This window comes from Phyllobates terribilis, unplaced genomic scaffold (genome assembly GCF_046119375.1).
Source record: "Phyllobates terribilis strain yellow unplaced genomic scaffold, ASM4611937v1 Scaffold_46__1_contigs__length_10046794, whole genome shotgun sequence".
NCBI lineage: Eukaryota > Metazoa > Chordata > Amphibia > Anura > Dendrobatidae > Phyllobates > Phyllobates terribilis.
This window is the reverse complement of record NW_027362806.1, coordinates 964,980-977,161: the sequence shown is the minus strand read 5'-3', so window position 1 is coordinate 977,161 and position 12,182 is coordinate 964,980.

Below are 12,182 nucleotides of genomic sequence, written 5' to 3'. Positions count from 1 at the left end.
AGAGCCGCGCGTGTACGAGGCGTACGGAGCAGAGCCGCGCGTGTACGAGGCGTACGGAGCAGAGCCGCGCGCGTACGAGGCGTACGGAGGCGAGCCGCGCGCGTACGAGGCGTAGGGAGCGGAGCCGCGCGTGTACGAGGCGTACGGAGCGGAGCCGCGCTTGTACGAGGCGTACGGAGCGGAGCCGCGCTTGTACGAGGCGTACGGAGCGGAGCCGCGCGTGTACGAGGTGTACGGAGCGGAGCCGCGCGTGTACGAGGTGTACGGAGCGGAGCCGCGCGTGTACGAGGTGTACGGAGCGGAGCCGCGCGCGTACGAGGCGTACGGAGTGGAGCCGCGCTTGTACGAGGCGTACGGAGCGGAGCCGCGCTTGTACGAGGCGTACGGAGCGGAGCCGCGCGTGTACGAGGTGTACGCGGCTCCGCTCCGTACGCCTCGTACACGCGCGGCTCCTCTCCGTACGCCTCGTACACGCGCGGCTCCGCTCCGTACGCCTCGTACACGCGTGGCTCCGCTCCGTACACCTCGTACACGCGTGGCTCCGCTCCGTACACCTCGTCCACGCGCGGCTCCGCTCCGTACACCTCGTACACTCGCGGCTCCGCTCCGTACACCTCGTACACGCGCGGCTCCGCTCCGTACACCTCGTACACGCGCGGCTCAGCTCCGTAGCACCACGTACACGCGCGGCTCCGCTCCGTACACCTCGTACACGCGCTTCTCCGCTCCGTACACCTCGTACACGCGCTTCTCCGCTCCGTACACCTCGTACACGCGCGGCTCCGCTCCGTACACCTCATACACGCGCGGCTCCGCTCCGTACACCTCGTACACGCGCGGCTCCGCTCCATACACCTCGTACACGCGCGGCTCCGCTCCGTACACCTCGTACACGCGCTTCTCCGCTCCGTACACCTCTTACACGCGCTGCTCCGCTCCGTACACCTCGTACACGCGCGGCTCCGCTCCGTACACCTCGTACACACGCGGCTCCGCTCCGTACACCTCGTACACGCGCGGCTCCGCTCCCTACACCTCGTACACGCGCGGCTCCGCTCCGTACACCTCGTACACGCGCTTCTCCGCTCCGTACACCTCGTACACGCGCTGCTCCGCTCCGTACACCTCGTACACGCGCTGCTCCGCTCCGTACACCTCGTACACGCGCGGCTCCGCTCCGTACACCTCGTACACGCGCGGCTCCGCTCTGTACACCTCGTACACGCGCGGCTCCGCTCCGTACACCTCGTACACGCGCGGCTCCGCTCTGTACACCTCGTACACGCGCTGCTCCGCTCCGTACACCTCGTACACGCGCGGCTCCGCTCCGTACACCTCGTACACGCGCGGCTCCGCTCTGTACACCTCGTACACGCGCTGCACCGCACACTGTAAAAAAATAACAGTAATAGTGTCTCCCTGACTGGTCAGACACCAATATATCTTTTATTTAAAAGAGTCTAGTGTAGGCCAGAAAAATATAACTATGAATTAACACATGTGGAATTATATACTTAACAAAAAAGTGTGAAACAACTGAAAATATGGCTTATATTCTAGGTTCTTCAAAGTAGCCACCTTTTGCTTTGAAGACTGCTTTGCACACTCTTGGCATTCTCTTGATGAGATTCAAGAGGTAGTCACTGGAAATGTTTTTCACTTCACAGGTGTGCCCTGTCAGGTTTAATAAGTGGGATTTCTTGCCTTATAAATGGGGTTGGGACCATCAGTTGTGTTGTGCAGAAGTCAGGTGGATACACAGCTGATAGTCCTACTGAATAGACTGTTAGAATTTGTATTATGGCAAGAAAAAAGCAGCTAAGTAAGGAAAAACGAGTGGCCATCATTACTTTAAGAAATGAAGGTCAGTCAGTCCCAAAAATTGGGAAAACTTTGAAAGTGTCCCCAAGTGCAGTTACAAAAACCATCAAGCGCTACAAAGAAACTGGCTCACATGAGGACCGCCCCAGGAAAGGAAGACTAAGAGTCACCCCTGCTTCTGAGGATAAGTTTATCTGAGTCACCAGCCTCCGAAATCGCAGGTTAACAGCAGCTCAGATTAGAGACCAGGTCAATGACACACAGGATTCTAGCAGCAGACACATCTCTTCAACAACTGTTAAGAGGAGACTTTGTGTAGCAGGCCTTCATGGTAAAATAGCTGCTAGGAAACCACTGCTAAGGACAGGCAACAAGCAGAAGAGACTTGTTTGGGCTAAAGAACACAAGGAATGGACATTAGACCAATGGAAAAATGTGCTTTGGTCTTATGAGTCCAAATTTCAGATCTTTGATTTCAACCACAGTGTCTTTGTGAGAAGCAGAAAAGGTGAACGGATGGACTCTACATGCCTGGTTCCCACCATGAAGCATGGAGGAGGTGTGATGGTGTGGGGGTGCTTTGCTGGTGACACTGTTGGTGATTTATTCAAAATTGAAGGCATACTGAACCAGCATGGCCGCCACAGCATCTTGCAGCGGCATGCTATTCCATCCGGTTTGCGTTTAGTTGGACCATCATTTATTTTTGAACAGGACAATGACCCCAAACACACCTCCAGGCTGTGTAAGGGCTATTTGACCAAGAAGGAGAGTGATGGGGTGCTACGCCAGATGACCTGGCCTCCACAGTCACCGGACCTGGACCCAATCGAGATGGTTTGGGGTGAGCTGGACCGCAGAGTGAAGGAAAAAGGACCAACAAGTGCTAAGCATCTCTGGGAACTCCTTCAAGATTGTTGGAAGACCATTTCCAGTGACTACCTCTTGAAGCTCATCAAGAGAATGCCAAGAGTGTGCAAGCAGTCATCAAAGCAAAAGGTGGCTACTTTGAAGAGCCTAGAATATAAGACATATATGTGCGTGCAAGGCAATCCCCTGTCCATACTGCATGCAAAGATGCCCCCTCCTCTCAGTCTTCACTTGTTATGGCAGTTTCTCAAGAAACAGCATCAACGTCCACATCCCACTGCAGCGTTCAGTTGTCCATATCCCAGAGCTTTGAACGAAAGCGCAAATTCGCACCCGACGCCCCACAGACCACAGTCCTAAATTCGCACATTTCACGACTGCTTGCGTTGGAAATGCTGCCTTTTAGGCTGGTGGAGACGGAATCCTTCCGCAACCTTATGGCGGTGGCCGTCCCTCGGTACTCGGTCCCCAGCCAACACTATTTTGCCCGGTGTGCCATCCCCGCACTACACAAGCACGTGTCCCAAAACATCTGCCGTGCCCTTAACAACGCAGTCACTGGGAGAGGCAACCTGACAACGGACACGTGGACAAGTGCTTGTGGCCAGGGATGGTACATCTCTCTGACGGCACACTGGGTAAACATAGTGGAAGCCCGGACCTAGTCGGACCTTGGCACGGAACACATCTGTAATGCACACGCCCGGACTGACTGGCGTGTGCGTGTTTAGTGCTTCCACTGTGCCTTGAACCGGAGAGTGCCTGGAGGGGCGTAACTAAGTATCTGCTCGATCCGACCAAGGTCGCACGACGGCATACGACGCCAGTGCACCAGGGAGGAACCGAGCAGAGGGACCAGGGTCTACTCCAGGTCAGACTCTGGACACGGCTGTTGACCCACACCGGGGAATACAGGAACAGGCAGGCTAGAGTGCAAGCTGGGTAGGGTCCAGTACAGACTGGGAGACGGGTTCAGAGCCACAGATGCGGTAATCAAGCAGAGCAAAGCGAAACCGCAGACGCGGTGGACAGGGCCGAGCAGAGCAAAACCGCAGATGGGGTGGACAAGGCTGAGCAGAGTGAAACCGCAGACGCGGTAGACAAAGCTGAGCAGAGCAAAAGCGCAGACGCGGTAGACAAGGCTGAGCAGAGCGAAAGCGCAGACGCGGTAGACAAGGCTGAGCAGAGCGAAACCGCAGACACGGTAGACAAGGCTGAGCAGAGCGAAACCGCAGACGCGGTAGACAAGGCTGAACAGAGCGAAACCGCAGACGCGGTAGACAAGGCTGAGCAGAGTGAAACCGCAGATGCGGTGAACAAGGCCGAGCGGACAGGAACCGCCGAAGTGGTAAGTAAGACTGGACAGAGATAAATCGCCGAAGTGGTAAACAAAGACAAAGCAAGGGGACAGGGCTCTGTTCACACGGAGCAGACTGGAAAAGAAAGTTTGAACCAGATACACACAAGGTACTTGCAAAGAAGTAGCGAAAGGACTCCAACTCACAAACGGAAGTACAATGACAACGAGTAGAAGTTAGGTGCAGGTTCAGACTCTACAGAAAAAGGGAACAAACGGACATAAAGACAAGACAGGTAAGGAACTAGGAGACAGTTCAAACTAGAACAGTTACTGCAACAAAATGCAGGAACGAGCCTAGGTAAAGCCAAGTGCTGGTTCAGACACTGCAGAAAAAGGGAGCAAACGGACATAAAGACAAAACAGATAAGAAACTAGGAGACAGTTCAGACAAGAACAGTTACTGCAACAAAATGCAGGAACGAGCCTAGGTAAAGCCAAGTGCTGGTTCAGACACTGCAGAAAAGGGGAACAAACGGACATAAAGATAAAACAGGTAGGAAGCTAGGAGACAGTTCAGACAGGAACTGTACTACAAAAAATACAGGAGCGAGTCTGGGTATGCGGCCCCCAGAGGGCGAGACGAACAGGCTAGGAGCGTGTTCAGCCAGGCCTGGAAATACAGCCTCCAGGTAGGCAGAGAGACAGCTGGCTAGAGTGCACAGACAGGACACAGTTCAGACACGGGAACTGATACCGTAAGGCAGGAAACATAGACAGGACCTGGCATGGCAGCGACCAGAATCCAACTGACAGAACAAGATGCTCAGGCATGGATTCCAAGAAGCAGCTGGTTTAAATACCAGGTGACACACAGCAATAGGCTGAGGACGCATTAGGGGTGTGTCTGCAGCAGTTACAAGAATCAGGAAGTTCGGCGGGCGTCGCCCTAAACAGCAAGAGCAAAGCAAAGCAGACAACATGGAAAGAAGCCAAAGTGGCAGTCTAGACTGGAGATCAAATGCGCGCTCCTGCACAGTGGGAGATGGACCACTATGCAAGGATGCCGCCAGGTATGTTACAGTACCCCCACCCCCCCTTACGCCCCCTCTTCTTCAGGCCTGCCAGAATCTTCCGCAGGGAATTTGAGGGCCAATCCTTCTCTTCAAGGAGATTACTTCTACTATCCACAGGAAGAGACAAAACTGGTCTCATCTGGGTAGCTAGGATGCTACCTCCTATCCAGCCATCCTTAGCACCAGACGAGACGGGTGGAGTACCAGGAACAGCACACAAGGAAGTCTCTCTCCACTCATTATCAGGTAGCACCCCAGAGGGTTCAGGAGACAACTGGAAGTCCTCCGCCGGGTTGGAGGGGTGCAGACACTCGGGGGTAACCTCTGCTTCGGGGTACATCTTGTCAAGCTCACAGGATGAAATAGGCGAGGTATCAGGTGCAAGGTGTAGAAAAGTCACTGTCCCTTTGTTATCTGGTGGTACCCCGGAGGATTCAGGAAACAACTGGAGGTCCTCCGCCGGGTTGGAGGAGTGCAGAGACTCAGGGGTAACCTCTGCTTCGGCGTACACTAGGTCAGACTCACTGGATGAAGCGGGCGAGGTATCAGGTACAGAGTATAGGAAAGTCTCTGTCCATTCGCTACCAGGTAGCACCCCGAAGGGTTCAGGAGTAGTGTTGAGCGATACCTTCCGATATCGGGAAATATCGGATCGGATTGGATCGGACCGATACCGAAAAAGTATCGGATATCGCCGATTCCGATACCGAAAACCAATGCAAGTCAATGGGACATAAATATCGGAATTAAAATAAACCCTTTCTTTCCTTGTAGGTTAATTCTACATGAAGGAAAACAACTAAGAATAATGTAGAATGTATTGGGGGAGGTGGGGGAGACAATAAAGGCATAGAGGTTTAGCCCAATCAAATGGAATAGCAGGAATTACTATTTTTTTAAGATGTTCTGAGTTACGGAAATATTAACTATGTTAAGTATTTTTATATTTTGTCAGATATTTATGTTTCACTACTTCCATGCTCTTCACCTTTTTTTTTACTTCTCCAACACTTTCTCCTTCATCATCCTCAGCATCTTTTTCATCCACTTCTTCTTCACCTTCTTCTTCTTCACCTTCTTCGTATTATTCTTTTTTTTACATTCTTCATATTCTACTTCTTCATCTTCTTCATATTCTTCTTCTTCATCATATTCTTATTTGTGACAGGCATTCCTGTAGTTGTTATCTATAAAAGGTTGGACATTACACCTTTCGTTCTGCCCGTCACAAAAGATTCACAACAGGATTTGTCCGCGTTCAGTTTGGCCTGCAGCAGCAGGTCTTTTCCAGGGGCACCACGAGGAGGAACGGACTCACCCCCATACACTGCTTAGTCATATTCTGCTTATAATTTAGATATTATCTTTTGCTCTGAATTTTAATCTTATGCTTAATGTTCTTCCGCTTTTTGTTCTGCAGCTTCTTGTATTTCTGCTTCTTGGTTTTCTGTCTCTTATTCTTCTGTATCTTGGTACTTGTCTTCTCTTCTTTGTCCTTTTGGTCAACTTCTTCAGGGTCATCTTCTTGGTCTTCTTCAGGGTGGTCTTCAGGGTGGTCGTCTTCCAGGTCCTCATCTTCGGGGTCCTCGTCTTCTTCGGGTTGGTCTTCTGGGTCCTCGTCTTCGGGGTCCTCGTCTTCTTCGGGGTGGTCTTCAGAGTCCTCGTCTTCTTCGGGGTGGTCTTCAGGGTCCTCGTCTTCTTCGGGGTGGTCTTCAGGGTCCTCGTCTTCAGGGTCCTCGTCTTCTTCGGGGTGGTCTTCAGGGTCCTCGTCTTCAGGGTCGTCGTCTTCGGGGTCCTCGTCTTCTTCGGGTTGGTCTTCAGGGTCCTCGTCTTCAGGGTCCTCGTCAGGGAGATCCAGAGTGATTACCAAAAACCATTTCAAAAAGCTTGAACTTGGAAATGTAGCAGAAAGTACAAGAAGGCTGAGGAACTACCGAGGACCAGCTGACGGTACTGGAACCCGGATGGGTAGCAGAAGGTACAAGAGCCAATGGAACTACCGAGGACCAGCTGATGTTACTGGAACTCGGTTACTAAGCAGGAGGTACCTGTGCCAGAAAGCACTACCAAGGACCAGCAGACGTTGGTGGAACTTGGATACCGAGAAGGAGGCACCTAATCCAAAGGCACTGCCGAGAACCAGCTGACGGTACTGGAACCCGGATGGGTAGCAGAAGGTACCCATGTAAAAAAAAGTTCAAGTCCGCGAGCCGGCCGCAGTTACCAAAACCCACAGTCCTACAGGGGGTGCTTGTCCTATTGGCACTATGGAACCAGCCTTCATTGCCAGATCCCGCAGCCCACATAGGAGTCACCTAAACTGCAGGCACCATAGAGTCGGCTAACCCGACCGCAACACGACAGGACAACGCATTGGAGGCAAAGTGACGTTGACACTACCCGGAAACAGCTGGCGTGCTGGAACCAGGCTGGGCAGGAGGGAGTACCCGTGCCAAAGACACTGCCGAGAACCAGCTGACGGTACTGGAACCCGGATGGGTAGCAGAAGATACAAGAGCAAATGGAACTACTGAGGACCAGCTGACGGTACTGGAACCCGGATGGGTAGCAGAAGGTACAAGAGCCAATGGAACTACCGAGGACCAGCTGATGTTACTGGAACTCGGTTACTAAGCAGGAGGTACCTGTGCCAGAAAGCACTACCAAGGACCAGCAGACGTTGGTGGAACTTGGATACCGAGAAGGAGGCACCTAATCCAAAGGCAGTGCCGAGAACCAGCTGACGGTACTGGAACCCGGATGGGTAGCAGAAGGTACCCATGTAAAAAAAAGTTCAAGTCCGCGAGCCGGCCGCAGTTACCAAAACCCGCAGTACTACAGGGGGTGCTTGTCCTATTGGCACTATGGAACCAGCCTTCATTGCCAGATCCCGCAGCCCACATAGGAGTCACCTAAACTGCAGGCACCATAGAGTCGGCTAACCCGACCGCAACACGACAGGACAACGCATTGGAGTCAAAGTGACGTTGACACTACCCGGAAACAGCTGGCGTGCTGGAACCAGGCTGGGCAGGAGGGAGTACCCGTGCCAAAGACACTGCCGAGAACCAGCTGACGGTACTGGAACCCGGATGGGTAGCAGAAGGTACAAGAGCCAATGGAACTACCGAGGACCAGCTGATGTTACTGGAACTCGGTTACTAAGCAGGAGGTACCTGTGCCAGAAAGCACTACCAAGGACCAGCAGACGTTGGTGGAACTTGGATACCGAGAAGGAGGCACCTAATCCAAAGGCACTGCCGAGAACCAGCTGACGGTACTGGAACCCGGATGGGTAGTAGAAGGTACAAGAGCAAATGGAACTACCGAGGACCAGCTGACGGTACTGGAACCCGGATGGGTAGCAGAAGGTACAAGAGCCAATGGAACTACCGAGGACCAGCTGATGTTACTGGAACTCGGTTACTAAGCAGGAGGTACCTGTGCCAGAAAGCACTACCAAGGACCAGCAGACGTTGGTGGAACTTGGATACCGAGAAGGAGGCACCTAATCCAAAGGCACTGCCGAGAACCAGCTGACGGTACTGGATCCCGGATGGGTAGTAGAAGGTACAAGAGCAAATGGAACTACCGAGGACCAGCTGACGGTACTGGAACCCGGATGGGTAGCAGAAGGTACAAGAGCCAATGGAACTACCGAGGACCAGCTGATGTTACTGGAACTCGGTTACTAAGCAGGAGGTACCTGTGCCAGAAAGCACTACCAAGGACCAGCAGACGTTGGTGGAACTTGGATACCGAGAAGGAGGCACCTAATCCAAAGGCACTGCCGAGAACCAGCTGACGGTACTGGAACCCGGATGGGTAGCAGAAGGTACCCATGTAAAAAAAAGTTCAAGTCCGCGAGCCGGCCGCAGTTACCAAAACCCACAGTCCTACAGGGGGTGCTTGTCCTATTGGCACTATGGAACCAGCCTTCATTGCCAGATCCCGCAGCCCACATAGGAGTCACCTAAACTGCAGGCACCATAGAGTCGGCTAACCCGACCGCAACACAACAGGACAACGCATTGGAGGCAAAGTGACGTTGACACTACCCGGAAACAGCTGGCGTGCTGGAACCAGGCTGGGCAGGAGGGAGTACCCGTGCCAAAGACACTGCCGAGAACCAGCTGGCTGTGCTGGAACCCAGGGTAAATAATAAAAACAGAGTGGAGTTAGAGGCCTAATTGGAGCAAGTTTTAAATAAGTAGCACAGTGAATGTGGACAGAGCAGGAGAAATTGCCGTGAACACAGCAGGGGAACAGCTGACGTTACTGAACCCCAATAACACCGCAGCAAGTGTTGACTGTGCAGACGGCACTTCTGAGCGCCAACTGGCGGTGCTGGAGCCCAGGGATAAGAATAAAAACAGAGGAGCCAGAGGTGTAATTGGAGCAACTTTAAAATGTGTAGTACAGTGGATGTGGACAAAGCAGGAGAAATTGCCGTGAACAAAGCAGGGGAACAGCTGACGTTACTGAACCCCAATAACACCGCAGCAAGTGTTGACTGTGCAGACGGCACTTCTGAGCGCCAACTGGCGGTGCTGGAGCCCAGGGATAAGAATAAAAACAGAGGAGCCAGAGGTGTAATTGGAGCAACTTTAAAATGTGTAGTACAGTGGATGTGGACAAAGCAGGAGAAATTGCCGTGAACACAGCAGGGGAACAGCTGACGTTACTGAACCCCAATAACACCGCAGCAAGTGTTGACTGTGCAAACGGCACTTCTGAGCGCCAACTGGCGGTGCTGGAGCCCAGGGATAAGAATAAAAACAGAGGAGCCAGAGGTGTAATTGGAGCAACTTTAAAATGTGTAGTACAGTGGATGTGGACAAAGCAGGAGAAATTGCCGTGAACACAGCAGGGGAACAGCTGACGTTACTGAACCCCAATAACACGGCAGCAAGTGTTGACTGTGCAGACGGCACTTCCGAGCGCCAACTGGCGGTGTTGGAGCTCAGGGATAATACTGAAAACAGAGGAGCCAGAGGTGTAATTGGAGAAACTTTCAAATCTGTAGTAGTGAGAATGTGGACAGAGCAGGAGAAATTGCCGTCCGCACAGCAGGGGAACAGCTGACGTTACTGAACCCCAATAACACGGCAGCAAGTGTTGACTGTGCAGACGGCACTTCCGAGCGCCAACTGGCGGTGTTGGAGCTCAGGGATATTACTGAAAACAGAGGAGCCAGAGGTGTAATTGGAGAAACTTTCAAATCTGTAGTAGTGAGAATGTGGACAGAGCAGGAGAAATTGCCGTCCGCACAGCAGGGGAACAGCTGACGTTACTGAACCCCAATAACACGGCAGCAAGTGTTGACTGTGCAGACGGCACTTCCGAGCGCCAACTGGCGGTGTTGGAGCTCAGGGATATTACTGAAAACAGAGGAGCCAGAGGTGTAATTGGAGAAACTTTCAAATCTGTAGTAGTGAGAATGTGGACAGAGCAGGAGAAATTGCCGTCCGCACAGCAGGGGAACAGCTGACGTTACTGAACCCCAATAACACGGCAGCAAGTGTTGACTGTGCAGACGGCACTTCCGAGCGCCAACTGGCGGTGTTGGAGCTCAGGGATAATACTGAAAACAGAGGAGCCAGAGGTGTAATTGGAGAAACTTTCAAATCTGTAGTAGTGAGAATGTGGACAGAGCAGGAGAAATTGCCGTCCGCACAGCAGGGGAACAGCTGACGTTACTGAACCCCAATAACACGGCAGCAAGTGTTGACTGTGCAGACGGCACTTCCGAGCGCCAACTGGCGGTGTTGGAGCTCAGGGATTACAGTTCAGGTGGTAGAAACATGAACAGAACAGGAGACCTGGATACTGTTGCCAACCAATTATTTATTCTGGAAGAGGACTGGCAAATTCATGAGAGATCCAGGCCTTGTTCATTTTGAGAAAAGTAAGCCGGTCAACGTTATCGGAGGATAGTCGCATGCGACGGTCTGTTAGTACACCACCTGCGGCACTAAAGACGCGTTCCGATAATACACTAGCAGCAGGGCAAGCTAGCACCTCCAATGCATACTGACTAAGCTCTGGCCATGTATCCAGCTTACAGACCCAAAACTTGAAGGGAGAAGAGCCGTCTGGGAGTACACTAAGAGGGCAAGACATGTAGTCTGTCACCATCTGACGGAAACGTTGCCTCCTGCTGACTGGAGCCGTCTGTGATGGTGTAGACATTTGTGGCGGCGGGGACACAAAACTTTGCCACATTTCGGCCATACTGGTCTTGCCTTGTGCTGAGGCGCTGCTTCTGCTCCCTCTTTGTGCAGAGCTTCCTCCACTGCCTCGACGCACTGAGCTGCTTTGTAAAGCACTAGCAGCACTGCTCTCGGTTGGAATGGAGAACATGATGGAATGCACCAGTGCGTCTTGGTACTCCCGCATTTTACGCTCCCGGTTCAACGGTGTTATGAGGCTTTGTAAGTTGTCCCGGTAGCGAGGATCTAGGAGGGTGGACACCCAATAATCAGCCGTGTTGAGAATGTGGGCTATGCGGCGGTCGTTTCTCAGGCACTGCAGCATGAAATCAACCATGTGCTGCAGACTGCCAACTGGCCAAGAAACGCTGTCCCCTGCTTGAGGCGTGATCTCTGCCTGCTCTGCATCACCCCACCCTCGCTCTAGATACTGACTACTAGAGCATTGTGTACCTCCCTCCTCTGGACAGATGTCTTCCTCATCCATTGACTCCTCCTCATCCTCCTCACAAAGTGTCCCCTGCCTAGGCCTTTGTGAGGAACCACGTTGCGCAGACTGTAGAGAAGCAGATGGCATTTGTGACTCCTCATCCTCCACCTCTTCCAAAACCTCGTCCCTTAGTGCTTGCAGTGTTTTTTCAAGCAGGCAGATAAGGGGGATAGTCATGCTGACTAGTGCATCATCTGCACTCGCCATCCGCATGGAATAATCGAAGGCACGCAAAACGTGGCAAATGTCCTTCATAGAGGCCCACTCAGTGGTGGTGAAGTGTGAACGGCGCGCACTGCGACTTGTTTGCGCCTGCTGCAGCTGGTACTCCATTACTGCTGCCTGCTGCTCACACAACCTCTCCAACATATGTAACGTTGAATTCCACCTGGTGGGTAGGTCACATATGATGCGAT